The 20,985-nt window shown below is 40.5% G+C and overlaps 1 protein-coding gene across 1 annotated transcript in view; it reads right to left on the bottom strand.

The window, feature by feature from the left end:
* The window catches only part of dab1a (DAB adaptor protein 1a), a 215,419-nt gene that overhangs the window by 95,308 nt on the left and 99,126 nt on the right, over window positions 1–20,985 (bottom strand). The gene's annotated exons all lie outside the window — the stretch shown is intronic.

Genomic DNA, 20,985 nt, shown 5'->3' with positions numbered 1-20,985 from the left:
AGAAAGGCTAGATTCCTTGAAACATCTAGAATAAGAGTCTTTGGACAGACATAACTAAGACTAATTTGTACCAGAATGAAGAAGAGAAGGGTGCAGGGAAGCAAAAGATGTGCTCATGATCCAGTGAACCAAATAGTTTGCCAAACCCAGAGGCAATGGGCAAGAAAGGCTGCGAGTGGAACCCAGCTGCTGGTGATTTTTGGCAGGTATACACTCATAAAACTAGAAGGATGAAGTGTACAAGGGGTGGCTGTAGCTCAGGAGATGGAGTAGGTCATCTACTAATCAGAAGGTTGGTTATTTGATACCTGGCTGCTCCACACTTGGGAAAGATACTAACCCTAACTTCTTCAATACATTAATTGTAGTGTTTCATAGAAACTTTGGGCAGCTTCTAGTGACTAAAACAGTTGCAAGGAGGTTTTCAGTAACCCTTTGCGATTATTTTCATTTTCTCAACAACTGCAGTTTTCCCTAGCAACCACTGGTTATCAGGGGGTCCAGGGGGGTCGATGACCAGTCTCTGGTGCTGCATGACTGGGGTTTTAGCAATTGATTTCACTGCAAATGCCAGCGACCAATTGCAATACTCATTTTTCCCTCATGACTGTTGTCATCAACTAGTTTGTCTGGCTGGAGTTTTAATTCTTATTTATCCTCATGCCGCAGTCCCCGAGTTTATTCACTGACTAAAAGAAGTCCTTTTAGTTTCTCTTCCTTTAAAGGCCAATCCCACTTTAATAATTTCTGAATGACTGCTAAGTGTAAACAAAAGACTTAAATAGATGGTGGGTGGGTCCGGTCTGGTCTCAGTGACATCATACAGAGTACAGGGTATCTTGGTCTTCTTTCTTCACTGAAAATAATTTAAAATGTTTGTGTACAGAGACAAAATTAAAACTGTATCATCCAACTACTTAAGTCCTGACCATAAATCTAACATTATTCATTGTCTTCCCCAAAACACAGTATTCATAGCAACAAAAGTTTGTCCAAAATGACAAAAAGTATCCCGAGGAGCAGGAAGCTACTTCATCGTAGCTAAAGTTCCGTTCCAGCAATAGTTTGCTTTAGAAATTATTCACTTTTAACCATTTTCTCTGTTTTCATTTCTTTGCTGCCTCTATCTCTCTATCTCTCACGCTTGATGGCCCCCCTGCATGCTCCTAATAACCCATGATGAGTCCTCCACACTTGAGCACCCTCCCATCAGACACCCGCTGAGACACACACAGACACACACACTCTACCCCTGTGTGTCGGACTTAGAGGGGTGTGGATGATGACAGCCATCAGCGGGGCAATTAATGGCCCCATTCCCTGGTTACAATACAAACAAAAAAAACAACATTAACCAGTATGGCTTGATCCTAACGGAATAATTATCCAAACATGCTGCTCTCCACTTGGACCTGGAAACTCAAAAGCCCAGCCTGCAGTGAAGCAAGACCATGGTGATACAAACAGACAAAGAAGTGTAGAGAGATATAAAACAATGAGGGAGTAGAAGAAGCTACACACAATTTATAAATAAGAAGGTTGAAAATTGCAAAAAAAGATGAATACACAGCAGTTGGGCTAGCTAAAACGATTGATCTGATTGTTTTACACTTAGAGAAGGAGCAACCAGGAACAGAGAGAATACTAGAGCCCAGTTTGCATGGAGAAAGTGGTGCAGGTAAGATGTAAAACCGAGAGGGAGGCGTAAAAGAGAGATGGACGAAGGGAGGGAGAACAGAGAGGTGTAGACACCGGATCATGCCTGTAGCATACTGATGCTGCTTTAAGGCATGCAGTCAGCGTGGCCTTGGCTAAGCAACCAAGCATGTGCTGCAGAGGTCTGAGCTGCCTCATAACTGTGTATGCACTTTTGTGTATTGTTGATTATCGTGTGTGTGAAATAATATAGGAGGAAAAAGACACACCAGTGCGCTTCTGACCTTGTATGTACGTGTACATGGGTGTAAATGAGTGTATGTGCACCGTGTGCTGCAGTGGTGGTGGGTTGCTCATTATGCTGTGCATGTCTCCTCCTGCAAAGCCTCTGTTATCACAACAAGGGGCCACAGCAGCTTTGTTACGATACCAGAGTCCCATAGGAACTGCTATGGCACATTCTGCTCCCCAAGCATTCTGGAGCTCCAACAGAAACACAGACCACCATAAACATCTCACACAACTTCACGCAGGAGCTCCTGCTGAACAACATACAAAGACATAGAAATTTCTCTGTTATTGTTTGTATTTTTATAAATGTTAATTAGCAAGAATCTTAGGACTGCTGTTTTTCATATATTGTTTATTTTACTCAAAGCTTAATAATAACTGACTGCATATACTTAGGAGGAAACAAAACACGGGCAATAGTTTGCAATATATACATTCTGATAACTGGAAATACCCCATAGGGTTTAGGTGAGGAGACATACCTGGGGAGTGTTTGCAGGAGGACTTGGACAATAATCTGCTCTATTCACACATGAGTACAATCACACATTACATCAGTTTTGTGTAAGACAGTTGGTAGACACCTATCTCAGAGTTGCAGTGCATATGTGAATCGAGCAGCAAGACAAAAATGGGTATTGGGGTGGGTTGGTTGTGGGGGTGAATCGCATGTATCTATGTCATTCCACGTGCTAACATCAATTTGAATTTGAAATTATCTGTAAAATGGGAGGAACTCATGTCATACTGACTGCTCCCCACTGGAAAGCATAGCCAGAAGGCTGTGTATTTGGCTATGTCCGGGAGAAAACGGGAGGCCTGTTCCTTTGTGTCTCACTCAATCCCTCAGCTTCACCCGTCTCTCAGAAAGTGATCCAGAAATGGATTTAATTCATTAGCAGACATGATAGCAGCTTGCAGGGGGCAAAAAAGTGTATTTCTTCCATTTCTAAAAGTGTGCCACATTTTGGAAAAATAGAAGGGAACTATAAAAGAAAAGAGAAAATGCACAGCAATGTTCTGCTCCATGTTTAATGAAAGAGAATGAGAGGAGCTGTCGCTCTATGGCTCCCACCGCTCCTCCACAACCTGATTACTGTCTGATGATGATGGCACTACTTCCTGACATCTAATTGAAATAATTGTGTGTAATCACTTTAAAAGACTGGCAGGAGACATGCAAGCAATGAGAAGTAGTTAAGAAAGGCAACGGCATTTTAATTGAATCTTCCCAGATGCATCTGATTACATCAAACAAGTGTAAAGCCACCAGGAGAAAGCCAGAGACACAGCAGTGGCACAGTTCAATTGAGAGATGAATAGTGGAGTAATGGGTTTAGAGGCTGAAAGAGAGCAGGGTTTAGGTGGATATGCTTCAGCCATTCTTTGGTACTCGCACACTTTATCCCACATAATCTGTAAGAAATCTTCAGAGTACCGCACTGTATCCAGGTTGACTTTCCTGGAAACTGATCTTTAATACAGTATTTCACATAAACACCAACGTGAGGGGGATTCTAAAAAAAAGAAGAAAATTCTCTGAGAGCACCCAAAAGCCAATAGCTTGTGATGACAATTTAAAGATGCTTGGGAGGTTTTGTTGTAATGATATTACAACTAAAACGCAAAGTCCAGACCTATATGTGGAGTCTTCACTGCTTTGTGGGCATGTGCACCATGGGGCCACTCTGTGGATTTCTCTGGGCCCATAACACACCAAGAGCCCAGGCTGGGGAGAGCCTGTCCACAGCCATTTCCCTACTCTTTAATCTCAGCAGCAGACTGGAGAGAGCAGCGCTGCACATTCCATTAATGTAAAGTGGGGCTTGAAGGCCCGTAATTTATTGGCTCTGCAGACTCGCCTCCCTTCATCTCACTCATACTGGCTCCCAGCCACCAAATACTCCCCCTGATACCCGCCAACATGCAGCACCCTGTGCTCAGCGTTTTACGCTATTTCACCTTCTTTCTCCCCTTACCTCTCTCTCTATAGCCATTTTCCCTTCACCTCTTTATCTGTCTCTTTCACTCTTCTTACACCTTTGCCTTAGTATTTCTCAATGGCTCTCTTGCTTTACATATCACCATACATTATACATGTACAGTAGAGATTTGCTCTGGAGAACCTTAGTCAAGTTTTAAAACTGTCATTCTACACTTGCTCCAAAAGATTTTTCTGTGAAAGGGAGCCACGGATAAGTCCTTTATCTAGATCTGCATCAGTCATTCAGACGGTTAGTTTAATTACCAACAGTCGAATCACAGAGATATCTGCAGAACAGAAGAACCCTCTACTGTGAGAAATTAAGTGTGAAAGAAAGAAATGTGGAAAAAAAACCCAAAAAGACAAGAAGCAAAAAATAAAAATAAAAGTGTTCCCGCTCATTGATTTTCCTCTTATTCAGCCCCACAACCCCGCTCCTTTCCCTATTTGTCACGATCTGTGCTGCTAGAGCAAGGATGTCCTCCTGACCATTAAACTTTCAGAATGTAACAGAGCAGCAGACTCTGCCAGCGGAGACAAATAGGTCGAAATCGGGGACAGGCACTTGAGTGAGGGGATAAAGAAGAGTTGAATAGCAGCCTAACTTTATGAAAATGATGTGACAGGTTTTTCTCAGTGAATTAAGAGTTGAACATGATTTATGCAACTGCTGTGCTGACACTCGCACACAATAAGAGAGAAGGAGAAAAAGAAACAGAAGCCATTTTCAGATATTGGTAAGATTGCTGGTTTCTTTATTCTTCCTTAAAGTTTTATTTAGATATGCCCACCACACCAATATCATGCATTATGGGCAAAATGTGGCAGTACAACACATAGTCAAAGCTTTCTTACCTTGTTCCCAATAGTTTAATAGTTTTTTTGATAATTAAACAAGTTAGATTTTATATGTAGCTATGGCTATGGTGTGTCCACACACACTTTGTACACTTTTGAAAAGAAATCAGGTAAACTGTAACTCCACCCTTCAGCCAGCTCATCTGTCCAAAAGAAGGATTGCAGTATTATTTGGAGTTAGAGCCTGTCTTCATTTTGTGGCAAATTCTTTAAAGGTATATAGGTAATTATAATTAAAGTTCCTGCTTCATAATTACATATTTACCAAATGGATCTTGCCATTGTCCGATGCAACAGTTAGGTAATTAACTCAGGAGAAAGACTTCTCTAAACAGCTGGAAGAAACAAACAAAGTTAGATGCCAATAACATTATGTCAAAATTCAGAATACACTCCTTATCAGCGAATCTTGTTAACTTTATTCAGTTAAAGACTTAAAGTAGTATTTTAATTTGTTTATTTAGGTCTGTAATACATTGTGAGTGAGTAAAAACTATATATATGCAATGTTTTTGTAACAGAGGAAACAGTGTTTTTGCTTTTGCTAATTGTGTTTGGTCATTTATCTTTAATTAAAATCAATTTAAAATGTATTATTTCAACATTAAGCAAGCTGGTTCTTTGCTAAACTAAAAGTTGTCATTATCTACAAGTAGTTTAGGGTAGCCCTAAACTGTAGTTTACACATTCTGGGTGCCTTTGTGGTGGTGCTTTTGGCTTCACTGAGCCCTCCGTCAGACCTTTGATGAGCTAATCTGTTAATTCTGAAGCTCTGATGAACAGTTTATTTCTAAACAGACAAGGAATACTGCACTATTAAACTTTAACTGCCAGCTATCCATCTGCTAATTTCATGGACACTCTTCTATGAGATGAAGCAATGGATTATGGAGGTAAATTCATTATGGACTATTTGAATTGATTTCTAAGTTAAACTAATTGTTTTGCATTTTATGTGTTGAATGTAAAAAGTCTCTGGTGTCTATTATATCACTTAAAAGTTTAGTGTCAATTTGGGAAATGTACCGTCTAATTAAAAAGCCAACTTTTATGTATGAAGAAAATCAATATGTTGATAGTGAGTTAAAGAACTTTGGCAAGCTATTTAATGAAGGAATTTCAGTAGTGCTGTTTGTAGATGCATGTTTATTTTACTATAAGAGATTTGTATTTACATCAGCCAATATAACATCATAGTTAGGTTACCTTTTGTCATGTTTGGGGTCATTTTATATATCCTAAAAGTGCAATGCAATAAGTGTGTGCACATAATATTAACCGTTTTTTTTACTCTCTTGTAAGAGTCCAAAGAACAAAATGCTTTCAATCTTTAGTCTTTGTTTTTTGTGAAAACATAGCTGAATTTGTCTAACATTTATATACTTCTACAATGGGTGATACACACAATAAACATAAAAATGTGTAAACATAGTCAAAAGACAGCTCTAACACTACCTTTCTGCCAGTTTTTTCTACTTTTGGCTCTTCAGAATATCAGATGGGATATCCGAAGACCATCACAGCTCTGGCTGTAGCTTGTTTCAGACAGTGGATGCATTGAGGTGCTGCATCATGAAAAAAAGTCATTTTAAGCAGTGAATCATGCAAAACAATCTCATGGAATCCAAGAATAAAAAAAATGACACTGGAAACAATGGAAATGAACAATTCCTTTAAGCACTGTCCACATATAAAGCAAATCACTTATTGTGTTGTCTCTTCCTGGGAGGAGATACAAATTCCTCGTGGTTGCGTCAGAAAGGGCATCCAACATAAAAATCTGCCAAATCCAATACGCAGAGTTACCTGCTGTGGCGGCCCCTTGAGAATAAGTGAGCAGCCAAAAGTAGCTTCATTTTTTGGCCATTGTAAACTCATATTTGGTTGCTAGTGGCCATTTCAGGCTCTGATTACATAGGTAATCCTCTTGTACATTTCTGATCTCATCATAGGGTCATCGGTGATGCTCCCAAATGCATTGTATTGCTACCAATTACTTCTAATCATTACAGTTTGCCGGATTTCATTGACATTCAGCGGTCTCTGGTCGGCACATCGCTGCTAGTCTCCCTAATCTGTCTGCAGCTCCCTTTAAAGTGGACCTCTTATGTTTTCCCCTATTTCCTTTGATGTTGATATTAAGCATGGAATGTTTACCACAGAATGTGAGCACAGAAGCTCCAGCCACCTGCTGTTCAAACCTATTTGTGAGGTGCAGCCAATCAGAAGAACGTTCAATTAAAGCGAGGGTTAAATAGCTTATTTGAGATAGTGGATGAACTGTGCAGCTGCACCAAAATGAAGTATAATATGAATAAACATTACTCTGAACTCTAAATCATGCAATGCTATCCCTGTCCACGAATGAAAAACTACAGAGCTGGAAATAAGCACTAGCTATTGTTAGAATAAGTCATTCTCAGTCAAAAATTATAAAAGTCAAACTCAAATTATAAGAGACACGGTGTAGTTTAATGGTGCTTAATTACAGCTTCAGTGGTTTAAATATATGCATTTTCTCCCATTTCAACTGTTCGAATGCATTTGAAAAAGTATCTCTACTCTCTGTCTTAACACCACACTTTGTGAACTCACTAAGTGGTAGTTAAATGAAAACAAAAATGAATACATGAATGAATTAGTGACACTATCAAGTAAGCAAGCAATGCAATATTTATGAGCTGATTAAACTGTGTACGTGGTCAGAGGGGCCATGAGAGAGGTGCAATAGGCCAGTAGGCTGCCTCTTACTTATTCATGCTAGGGGCTAGACGTCTCTACTCGTAAATTATTTAGACCTTCTCTTTGTGTGTCTGTGCGCGTGTGTGTTTGAAAGCAGTGTGTGAGTGAATTACTGAGGTTATGTTTATACAGCCATGGCAGGGATCTTTTAAGAGGGGTCACTGGGCATGCCGTTGAGATAACATTGTTATATTGCCTGTGTGTGTGTGTGTGTGTGTGTGTGTGTGTGTGTGTAATTTCATCAGTGAGGGGTTTTCCATTTAGTGAAAGGATCCTTGGGGACATATTGTGGACAAAGAGGCCAAACTGATACAGAGATAAGGACTACATGATGCTGAAATGGAAGGGCCACAGAGGAAAAAAAAAAAAAAAAAAGGAAAATGAAACAGGAAGGAAAAGAGAAATGGGAACTGAATTTCTGTGCAGTTTCTTACATGCTGTGTATTTATGACACACAATTCCCTTTCACATATCCCTGTTCGCTTTACAGTATTTCCACCTCAGAGGGAATGATTGCATGGGTGCATTGTCAGTTCTGACTGTAGGGGTCCTGAGAGAGGTGCTGGATGGGTTAACATGTGAAATAGCTGTGCTAATCGCTATGCTAATTGCATTTCTGAACGCATGTTAGCACACTGTGAGCTATTTCACAGCAAACAGTGATGGGCTAAGCTGTGAATAATGACCACTTCAGCTTCTGCAAGGATATGTAAGCACTGGGCTCCTGATAGAAAATGTAAGTGGGCGGTTTAGAGAGAGAAGGGAATGAACGGTGATAAGGAAAGAGGAGAGGGGGTGGGGAGAAAAAGAGAAGGATGGACGGATGGATAGAAGGTATGACGGCTTTCTTCATAATTTCTCACATCTGTCTCGCCACACTCAAACCCTGAGCAATATTCATCTGACAGAGGAGACAGCTCTTACTCAAAATGCATGTCTTGTGGCTGCACATCATGGATGATTTACTCAACTGCCTGCTGAAAAAGCTCTGTCTCTTCAACAACAGATTCCTGTTATGTTTCTTTTAACAGTGGTACAAAATGATGCATCGGAAAAAGCCCACGTTCTTTAATTTTGAAGTACTCGCACATTCAGTAAAGCTGACATGAAACAGTGTTTCTGATAGTTAAAGAGTTTTTCTCCCATTAATCTCCTTTAGCCTTGCTTTAAAGCTGCGGTGGGACTGACAGTAGCATTACATCAATAAAACACCCTCCACCTTCATTAAAACAGGCCCCGGTTTTTGGTGCAGGGAACTCCATGTGCTCTAAATAGAGTAACCATGCAGAAAAGTTAGAATATCATACACTGATATAACATTAAAAAATGCACCACTGCACAGAGTAATGGTTTCTGATTGTGTGGCTATTTTCACTGTTTTAATTCAATAGCGAACATAAGTCAAGACCAAAAAAAAAAAGGCAACAAAAACGGTATACAGAGCTGTCAAGATCTACCAGCCACACGGAAAATAAAAGAAGGTCACAAGTATTGTAGCTGAATGTATGAAAGCATTTTGTGTGACACATTTAATGTTCTTTAATGTGTGAATGTGCTAAGACCTTTTTTTTAAAATCACATTAATTAAAGTGCTCCTGAATCCATAGGCAAGAGTGCAGCTGGGCATAAATGAAAAACAGTTGGGTGAAAAATCTACCATGTGTGACTGCATAAAGAAGACTTGTACAAAGGTTTCCAGTAAATCCTCTGAGGTCTTTTGTCATAAGTGGAAAACTATCCTGAACCCTCTTTTGTAGAAAAGTCAATGATAATTTTCTTTCTTGCCTGATTGTCAAGATTGATAACAATTTATTAAAACAAAAATGAAATATTCTGATTGCTCTGGGTTACAGTTGGGATTAAGTACTTAGACCTCAAACAGTTAACTAACAAATATTTGCAGTTATGGATGAGGCTGGCAGTTAAACATCAATTTGTTTGAGGGTGAAGAAAGTACACAGAGACTTCAACAGTTTGTATTTGTAGCTAAAAATGAAATCTGCAAGCACAAATCAATCCTACAAATGCAAATATTTTTTTGCATCACTTCCTTCTTTTAGGCTTTTAGCAAACATGCAGTGACAATAGTACTATAGTTTTAGCATCTCATCAAACCCGAATGACACAGCAATGTGTTGTCAAAATTTATATTAAAATTATATTAGCATACTGATTATATTCTTGTAGTGAGAAAAGTAAAAGCTATACTAAACAATTGTAGTTAACCAGAGAATATACAAAAACCCCAATATGAGTTTTCAATGGCTGAATTTTATAGTTGTAGTCCTGTTTATTGTTGTTGGGTGGTGACCGATTTATTAGTGGGAGAAGGGGGTAGAGAATGGGTGGAGGAAAGGCTTGGATACTGCTGAACATATCTATTTTTTCATCTTGCTGCTATATGGTCTCCATGGTGATCATTATGGATGGGAGTTGGACCCTCCTGCACCACCTTAGCAGAGGTTTCCTCTTGTCACACTCTGGTCTCCTTTATATATCAGTCCCAACTGGCTATACTCTCCCCAGAGAAGACCTCATCTCAATAATGACATATACCCCATCTCTCCCTCTTGCTATTCTCATACATTTTCCATTTTTCTACTTCTTCTGGCCCCACCTCCCCGAAGATCGCCAACCCTACTGGCATTCCTATTTGCTCTGTTTCCTCTCTGCATTATGGCCAGGGAGTGATATTAAAGACTGCAGAGTGTCCTACACCTGGAGGAAACATGTCCAGATGCTGTCTTCATATTAATACCCAAGTCAGGATTCCTCATGGGCACAGACATGTGAATTCACCCAAGGGTGTCTACAGTCTAACATATTCTGAGGAAAGATTTTTCTCCCACAATTTTAAAGCAGAGCAGCTAAAGCAAACACTTACATATGTAGAGGTACTGCTAAAGCGCTATTAAGGAAAGCTGTGTCACTGCACACACAAACAGCCAATGTAAACAGACTAATGTTAATGAAAAGGGGCAAACTCACTTCTTATGGGTACCGTTTAGCCTAGCATTTAGCCTCGTACTGAGGTAACAGCCACTGTCACGGGAATGCTAATGAAGCCAAGGAAAACAAAGCCTGGTTAATGAGAGCTTAGAGATAAGAGAGCAGAGGCTAGGACACACATGTACACAGATACACACACGGCTCATACCCTTCTCCTTCGACACTAATTAGACAGGAAGGACTATATGGGGAGGAAGAGCTAACTAACCGTCCACATCAATACTGCATCGTGCAAGCCTGTCTTGGCCATTGGCCTCAAAGACCAGGAGAGAGGCTGAGACATAGAGGGGGAGGAGAAGAGAGACAAATTAGAGACAGGGCAAGACATGGAGGGCAGAAAGAAATTAATCTGCAGGAATGAAAACAAATTCATGCCAACATCTGTTTAGATGTGAGCTACACACAGTTAATGCTTTTTTAACTACTCAGACATGAGACTGAAAATGTCAGTAATGGCAAGGAAGGAGCACCTATGGTGGAAGTGGGTTACAAAGTGGCTTGCAGTTGTGTAGCAACTGCAATTGGGGTAAAGCAGCTTAAATGGTGCCCTCTATGAGATTTACCAGTTAGATGTGTAGGAGGGTGTCAGCTGAGCCATCAGCTAATGTGGGGTGGGAATGAGATCAGCTAATCTCCTGAGATTGCACTGAGCTTAACTTCATGGCTTGCCTGAGGCAAGACGATGCTCAATATATTGTTCAGCATTACTGGGGACTTTACAGGTGTCCAAATGATCTATGTCACGTGCAGAGATGTACATTATCACAGATGCTGTCTTTTTAAAGTTGTAATTCTAACAAGCTGAACGGCCCTGCTTCGCTTTACCCTGTAGGACACAGCACCAGTGATTCCCAAAGAATTTTGAGAGTTTGCTTCGTCAATCCAAAAAATTTACACATAGTCTCAGTATATCACCAATGAATTTTGGCCCAGCATCACTACACAGCATCGCTGCACTCTGGCCATGTAGCATATGGTCACATTAGAAATTTAACTTTCATTTGTGTATAGTATTTAGGAGGAGGGACAGCAGTCCCAAAAACAGTGTAGGGAAGCGATAGAGGCAGGTATAATTAGTATGGTAAGAGAATAGATGGAGGGACATAATTAGGAATCAAGGATTCAGTAAAAAATGAATGGCTACTTTGACCTATTATTCCATTTCCTTGCTTTAAGGAATAGCACAAATTTAAAAAATTGCACAAACATGTGCACATATTTAACTGGACCATCTGCATTGTTTTGGATGATCACAATGGACCGCCTGTTCCAAAAAGGCATGGGTCAAATTTTTTGTCCCAATCCAGACCTGCCCAAGAGAAATGTTGCTAGTATGGCTAAAAAGGTCAGCAATTTTTTGGACCTGACAATATTAAAACCTAAAGTAACAGTTTCTTCTTTACCCGTTGTGGGTACCACAAATACACTGAGCAGGAAGGGTGATTAAAAAAAAGAAAAGAACAAAATTGGATTAAATTTGGATTTGAACAAAGTCAGTGTTTGGTTTTGCATAAATACATCAGATTTCGATGAATGACATATTCAAGTTGTAAGGCTTTACTGAGATGCACTGTGTTATTTCCTCCAAACAGAGCAACTTGACTTGACACCAAAAATCAAAAAGGTGCGCCCTTAATTTTTTGAGAAGTATACACAGACGTATCCTCCAGACATCCTTTCCCTACCCCCACCAAGCACCCTCTCACCTCCATCTCCTTCCAGACCCTGTGGCTTTAACACTCAGGGAATGCTAACCACTGGGCTTTTTTCCTCCCCAGGCTTGACCTGGTATTGCTGCCACTCCTCTTCCATAAGCCTGAGGCAATGGCTGAACTTAAATTAGGTTACAGATGGAAATGGGAAAAGGTGCAGTAACAGTAACACAAGACATACAGAACGTAGAGAAGTGTAAACTTAATAACCATCAACCTAAGATCTGGGAAGTGACTAGCACTCCATCTCCCTCTTGTCTGAATCTTTCTCTCGAGCTATCCATCGATCACATCTCCATCGTCCATTTTCTTCCCCTCTGTTACATTCCCTCCCCCTCTTTTGCAATCTGTCCCTTTTTTATCTCTGTCTCCCTCTAATATCTCCACCTATTTTGCACTCTCTTATTCTCCATTTTTCAACCTCTCTCATACAATCAATCAGTTCTGAATTACTCATTTACTCAGTGCTACATATTCTCTCTGCCACCGAGGACTCCGTTAATTTTCTTCCCTCCTCCTCCCTCTCTCTTCTCTCTACTCTGCTTGATAGAATCAGATGCTATTTGTCTATTAAGGGGCCACGGGGATATTTAATAAAGGGCCTGTAATAACTGTGTGTGGTTTCATATGTGTGTGTGCAGTAGTGTGCATTTTTGACCGGGCAGGCGAATATCCTTCCATTCTACACCTTGATGAGGAAATTAACATGTCCGATATGGGGGCTGATGAAAAGTCATCTCGACGCCAATGGTGAATGTCGCAGTTAATTTTCTATTTAGCTACAGTAACCCTAACCAACTCTAATTGATTAGGTGATCAAAAGTAATTGGAATTAGGCCACAGCTATGGATTCATTTGTCTTTTATGAATACTAATTGACCCCAGACTGCCCCTTTGTCCACACCTCCTCTATTCTCCGGTTCTATTCCTTTCCACTGCGACACTTACAAGTCGTTCTACATTCTTCCCATCTTCTGTATGTGTGTGGATACACTGTGTGGCTGCCTCAGCCTGCATATGTGTGATTAAGTGTGCCGCAACCTTCTATGTAACTTGATGTGCACCTCCAGAGAAATGTAAATGCATGTCGGGTCCATACCACAACAACTGGCGTGGAAGGTTGCGGTGTGGAGACTGAAGGAGTTTCCAGTTACTGACAGCCATTATGTGTAACTTTGTGTTTCTGTGCTCTCGAGCACTCATACAAACCAATAAGTCCATTTATGAAGCAAATTGTCCAAGTGAACAATGCATGTCTTTGGAAATTACAGTTAAACATGTAACCACAAGTCAACACACACACAGGTACATACACATGCAGGTAAGCAGGGTTCAGCTCACTGGGTTAGAGAGCAGTAACACATTAATGAGAGAAGCAACTTCAATAAAAAGCAAATTGTTACTTTAACCTGATCAGAAAGATATATTGATGGTAAATGACTAAATACTGAACAGGCTAATTTTTCCATTTCTCCACCAATTAGTTATTGATCAAGCTGAGGAAATTTGCAAGAGATTTTTTTTAACTTGGCCTTATTACCTGTCACGCACGCAGATAAGAACATTAGCACAGGCACACAACTAAACTGAAACCTTATCACTGCTTATTTGGTTTCTCTAGCAATGTGTTTATGGTAGAAACACAGAAATGGAAGTAAGAAAAAATAAACACACAAACCTCTGGCAGCCCTGCAGTGGCTGAGGCTATAAGGCTGTCATGGCAACCATTCTGAAGAGGTGTGACTGGTCAAGGGAACCAAATACAGAGAAAATACTTGCAGAGAAGTGATACGTAAATTTGCAACAGATAACATGAACATGTAGTTCAAACAGGGTGTACACATACGCACACATTTTCACATAAGAAGGCCAGTAGTACCTACAAGTTCTCTCAAGAGACAGAAAAGATCCATCCATCCCAAATATGGCATTCCACATGTCTTTTTTCCCCAGCACAATTTTCCCATTTTTACTGGGTGATTTGGAGGCAGTTCTAGGCCAGAGCAGATATAGCCTACTATTGAAAATAAACAGATAAAAAAATGGAAGAATTAATAGTCTTATAGGGATGGAGTAAGAGATGCAAGTGCCAAAGTAACCCAATTTGGGCCTAAATATCTTTGATATCTGGGTTAAACTCCTTTTGCTTGGGGCAGCAACTCTCTCTCAGAAGTGCCAACTCTCCCAGAAACACATGTTCTAAGTAAGTGTACCATAAATAATGAGTAAATGGACAAACACAAACTGACAAGCCAAAGCAAATATTAATTAGTTATAGCCAAGGACTCCAGGAAGTGACAAGCTGGTGTAGATTATCAAAAAATAAATAAACAGGGAAGAAGAAAAAACACACACACTGAGATATTTAATTAAAAATATGCAAATATACTCACAGTTTGGAGGTTATCAAATTCAGATTAACAGAAATATCTCTTCTGACTACATTTCAAATACAGTCTCGCAGCACATTTGTCACTAGCTCCACTGAAACAGAGGGGAGGGTTTGAAATTGGAGAGCTAACACAAGGTTCATCTTTGACTAAATGACAATTGCTCTGGCTCTAGTAGTACAAGGACAAGAATTAACATCAACGTTATTAATTATAATTAAATTGATCCAACTTCTTAAGCTGACTAATGAGAAAATGATAACTGACAAATGCTTTTTTTCCCTCATAGATCAAAACTGGTGTTTTTTGATATCATATACTTATTATTGAAAAGAAATACCATACATCATCTGTGTGAGTATTTGTAGATTTTTATAATTGTGTATATGTCCAAGGGTGCACATAGATGTGCTGGATGTTTTGCTGCCACAACACAAGAGCAGTGTGATCATATCACAAGCCCCTTCGAACCCAGCAGGTCCCCTGCGCCCAATTAGAGAGGAGAGAAAATCAAACCGGTCAGAGGTTGGAAAAATGATCCATCACACTGACCCCATGTGTGTAACATACTCTATATGTAACATGTCAGGCTATAAGCTGAGCTAATACATCAGCTAACACATTTGTTGACCCAGAAATTCCTCAACAATCCCACTGTGACTGGAACATTTGAGCTGTGAATTGTTTCGCAGATTAGGAATGACAAACCTGTCAGTGTAAAGTGCACTAATGCTAATTTTTATATTGATGATTTTATTTTATTTCTTTCTTCTGTGGAGACAGTCATTAATTCAAAGTGGACACTGCACTGTTTGGCTTCATTTATACCGGTGAGATGAGGTTAAGATCTATGCAAATCTGCTAAAGTCATTTGGTATCCACAAGGAAAAGGCGGCACTCTGAATCCCCCTGCATTACCCTAATTAATCATTCATTCTTCACATCTGCATATTTATAATTAGCTGAGCCTTAGCCACAGCACGTGAGGGAGAAAGTGGAAGTTACTGAAAAGAACAAATGTTAAAAGAAGTGGGAAAAAAACTGAAAAACAGCCATCTATGTGACTTCTTAAAGAAAAAACCCAACACACTTTTGTTCCAGAGACTTGAATTCTTCTTTGGTCTCTTGAGGCATCCAAATAGCATTGCCGCTAGCAGTTAGCCTGTGACCGTTCAGTGCCATCTGAATTAGCACTTTAGTCTTCTGGTTACTCAGAAGAAGCAGTATGCTGTCAGAGGCACAGCACCAAAGACTTTATGGCCACAGCTGACAGATTCCAACCTCTGCCCTATTAGTGAACTGGGAGTCTCTGTGCTCTCTTCTTGCTGTCTCTGTGTGCCTTATGTGAGAGCCTTGATTAGGGCTTCAGGGAACCAGGAGACAGAGAGCACAGTGACAGACAGAGGGGAAAAAAGGACAAAAGAAAAGAGCACAAAATAAGTGGTAATATCAGAGGGAGAAGAATATCAAGATATTCCAACAATTTTTTGCAGTATAAATAGATATGGGCTTGAGTTTTAGATACATTTATATATATCTTATACACACTGTGGGACTTAAACAGAAATATGAGACAGAATTAAACTTTCAGAATATTGGCAGGGACAGAAGAAATAAAGGGAGATGAAAGCTGACATACAGGTGTAGGTGAAGAAGTACATGAAAAGCATATATTGAGAGGCAATGTAGCACATGGTGAGAGTTGCATTCTGTATTGTTGGTGGTGCAGATCAACCCCTTCTTCTATCGTCTGCTGGAATTCCCTGGTGTAAAACCATAGGAGCAGCAGGAAGCAGCAGGAGTTAGAGGTGGGGTCACTAGACCAGCAACTGAACTGACTGAAAATCTGAAAACATGCTGTTCATACCATTGAAATCGGTGATATACAAGACCCAAATGCAGGATGTAATAGGCACAATTAAGGACCAAAAAGCATGATTTAATATCTATTTTTAATTCAAATAACAAAATTCAATGGGTGAACAAAAAAGACTAAACACAAGGTGTTCTTCTGTGGCTCCACAGAAAACTAAGAGACACAGAAGAACACAAAAGCAGCACATTGTTAGGAATAAACAGATAACTTGATAAAGACCCAGGACCATATACAGCATATCCTAGAGGACTAACTGGGGATGACAAACCAGAGGGACATGAGATGCAGATGAAAGTAATTAACAGGTATAAACAGAGGAAGACCAAGATAGGAAGTAAAATCGATGCTTGTTTTATGTTTGAGTGTGGGTAACACGATGGCAGTCCTCGGACAGTCTACCTGAAGAGAGTGTTTGTTGTGAGTGGAGGCATTCTACACAATATGTGGTACAACCGGTCTGTTGGCTACTCTTGTTTGTGCTATTTTGGTCTGTCAGCTAACCGTGGAGAAGACAGAACAGCTAACATACAAACAGTTGAAGTGGAAACCGAATATTAAAAACAATGAAGAGTGTCAACTGCAGCCAATGTCTGTGCTTTTCATACAATATTTTTAATTTTTTTTCATGCTTCTCCTGTTCCTGATGAACTCTGCTCTTGCTCCCCTCCCTATTCTGGCCCACTTGTCAACCAATCAGCATTCAACTAATTCACTGGTCATCTGCATCCAGCGACGTGCAGTTGGGATTTTAAAGGACTGCATGGGAGCATGTTTATGGTACGTGAAAACCCCTTTGTATTCTCTGTCCAAACAAAAATGCATACACAGACACTAAATTACACTTAACACAGGACATGAAAGTAAAAAGGAAATTTCCAAGTTAAACAGGAAAAACTAAATGAGACAGCACCAACATGAAACTAAGCTTTTGGGTTGATTATACTGCATGTAGTGTCTTTTGCATAGTGTATGCAAATAGACTATGTTTTCAGTATTTATATTTTTGCGTTGTGCTACTACGTTGTGTTCTTTCTTCAACTTGATCTATTTTCTGTGACTTGATTTAAAAACAGTGACAGAACCGGAAATGCATAGGCATATCATACAACGACTGTACTTAACAGGTCACACCCTGTCATTGTGGGCTCTGTCGATGTGCAGACTTCATTAGTATTTACACTACTTATTATACTATGGGGTAGTCCGGTTCTATAGAACAGGAAATCTGACCAGGAAATCTACAGCCCAGTGTCGTGGTATTCACTGGCAATTTACTGTATTGTATTGTTTAGGTATAAGGAAGTGATGACAACAACATTTTTAACTGCAGGGTGTGTGTCTGGTCTACAGCCTCCCCCTACACGGTGAGCGAGATCCCAAAGATTAACTAGAAACTTGGTGAGGGGACTAGCGGCAGGGAATGTGTTAAATGGGAGTAGGGGTAGGAGAAGCTGGCTTGGTTGATGACTGGGTGGGCTGGCTGGCTGATGAGCGGAAAGGCTGGCTGTCAGTGTGAGCCTGTAATTGAGGGTGGGTGTGAGGTTCCCCCCATGGATTCCCTATATGCCCTGACAGCTGTAGAACAGTACATGCTGCTCACATGAAGCCCTAGTAATCATCATCTGCTCCTACAGACCTCAGTCCTGTACATCTCTCTATCAGTCCAACTGCAAAGACACAAAGCCGTGCATTTACAGGTAAAACTACAGAACAAGAGAACACGAGATCCAAAACTTCCGTGCATTTTGCTCTATTATGTACAATTCAGAACTGAATGTATCAACAGTGTCTGTCTGTCTGATGTAAGGTGAAGTTGGCAGCCAGTTTAACAGACTATTTTCTCTGAGTAGATGTAGATGACCTATACAAGTCACACAAAAAAGACACACAAAGAGCCAAAAAAAAATCCTTCGCTTTCTATTTCGATCCATAGCTGAGTGGTGTGTTTGGTAAAGTGTAGTTCCCCAGGGAGTCTGGGCCTGTGATCCGGCGGTGCTGCAGGTTGAAAGGAAACTCACATCAGCCAGTGCATCAAATCAACCGCATCCGCATCAATAAACTACACTTAAGTGTATTTCAGTTCGCACCAGCATCAAAAGTCTTTACAGATGTCTCTTGCTTTCTGTCCCCGTTTCTCTACCATCATCTATCACGTTTTCTTTGCTAACAAGGGTGCCAAGGCAAGAAACTTTTATATAACTGTCATTCTCTTTCTTTTATTGTCTTGCACTTCATGCCCTCTAAAAGTGATGGGATTTGTGGTTCGCCCTTGATGTATTAGCTTCAGTTTACTTTGGGTGCGACGTTTTGTCTGGTCGATTGAAAAGCCAGGGTGTCCCCTCGCACACAAACACACACACATATCACTGCAGTGGCTTTCCATGTAACTCACTTTGAAAGTCTCAGAACAAATCCTCTGCATGGTGGGTCACCGAAGCCCCGAGGACCCCCTCACACTTGACATAGCTGCCCGCAATTGTGCCTTGCATGTAACCGTACTGTATGGTGGCAATGCAGGCTTTCTGTGGGGAGCACAGGAGTAGCAGCGAGGTCAGGTTTGGACAGAACCCGAGACATGCTCCACTGAACCAGACAGATGAGCTGCTGTCACTCTAATTGGTTGCGGAGCAGAAATGAAAACCCAATACACTACACACATATTAATGCCAGCTTTAAGGACAATAGGGGCTGAAGGACCACAACAGCAAGTAGACAAGAATTAATGATAGCCATTATGGCTGCCAGTAACCACAAACTGTTAATTTCAAACCAGGTTTTTACAAGATGGGTAATTAATGTACACCAGGCTGCATCTTCTGGCATGTAATATTTCTGCTTTTAGTGTAACACATCTGTCTGAGCTTATTTTTTAGATCTCAGCTCCCACCTCTAATCTGTCTTGACTATAGCTTTGGGCTTTTTGGCAAAAACATTTATGTTCTTTTGGTTTAATGCCTTAAATTAGCCCACATCATGCTGCTCTTAGTCTGACCTGTTTAATGCATCTTGACACCGGCAATTCTCTAACAAGCGTCTGAGTGTGCAAAGACACGGGCTGTTTGATTCCTCTACGCTTCTCTACTCCAACAGGGGAGTTCAAAGACTCGTATTTTGGTGAGGATATAAAAAGGAGTGAGGAAGCCCGGGAAAGGGAGATAGAGGAGAAAGAGAATGTTCTTTATGCTGATAGTGAAAGGATTTTAAGTAGTCTGTGTAAAGAGGTGATGTTAATTGCCACCGATTCCTCTTCTTCTACCTTTCTCTCACTCAGTTTTCCCTTGTATGTTGTCTGGCAAACAAATTTGCACCAGCAGCACAAGGAATTTCTATGTGCAATTAGATAATATGCAGCAGAGCCACAAAGACTGAGCTCTGAGTCAAGATAATGGCTAGAAAAAAGGGAAAATTGCATCGGATGGCTTCTTCTTCTCACCTGCAAGGAAATCAGAAACACAAACCAGCAGATGAACAACAAAGACAATCATGTATATGTATGTTTGCATATATTTATGAAGAAGAAGAAAAAACACAGGAAGAGGAGACATATCCAGAGGCAGAAATTTACAAAGGAAAAGAAGAAAAGAAGTCCCGAAGACGTGATTTTGACAAGTGTACGACATTCACCCACTCTGACAGCTGACTTGGTGAGAATGACGTTGGTGATAGAAGAGGAATGAATAAACTCCTTCTGACACAGTGATGAGCCCTGACCTTTCAGGAGGAGGAGGAGGAGGAGGAGGATGTAGAGAAGGGAATCTCACTGTTCAGGGGGTGGCTGGATGACACAGACACTGGGTGCCCTTGTACACATTTGTGTTTATGCATGTGTGTCTATGCCTCAATGCACTAGGGTGCACATTCCCACGCTTTCAGGTATAGTATTTAAGTGTTTGTGCCAAAAGCTACAGCTGCTTCAAAAATATGACATGGATATGGTGAGACAGAGGGAGAGGAAGAGCAAAGGAATATTTAACCCTGCTCAGGCATTGTTTTTTGTGCTACCAATGCCACATAGTACCCCAACAAAAGTGCTTCAATTTGAAAACAGTAACTAAATACAAGTAAACATGATCAAAACTATGGATCTGCTTAAATGTGTATAAAATAGAGGAAAAAAGTCAAGGGCAAAGAATCTTTTAATGAAAAATTCTGTCTTTTTAGGTAAAATCTGTTCAGCTCCTAGGCTGCCTCTTTGCTTCCATCTCTGTTTCTCACTGTCGCTTTCCTTCTTCCCCTCTGTCTCCTCTTCTGTCCTTCCGGCTGGGAGAGACATAACAGCTAGTGACAGAAGTTAAGTGATTCCCAAACCCGCAGTTCGCACAAAAAACCAGAAGCAAAACACTGTCTTGCACATGGATACTCATCTACACACACACACACACACACACACACACACACACACACACACACACAAAGGAGGAAGAGAGGAACACGCATCAGATTATGAGACTGCTATGCAGCTTAAAC

The sequence above is a fragment of the Pundamilia nyererei genome, unplaced genomic scaffold (assembly GCF_000239375.1).
Source record: "Pundamilia nyererei isolate P.nyererei 1_Seehausen unplaced genomic scaffold, PunNye1.0 scaffold00046, whole genome shotgun sequence".
In the NCBI taxonomy this organism is placed as follows: domain Eukaryota; kingdom Metazoa; phylum Chordata; class Actinopteri; order Cichliformes; family Cichlidae; genus Pundamilia; species Pundamilia nyererei.
The sequence above is the reverse complement of the archived record's forward strand: the minus strand, read 5'-3'. Positions and strand labels throughout refer to the sequence as shown.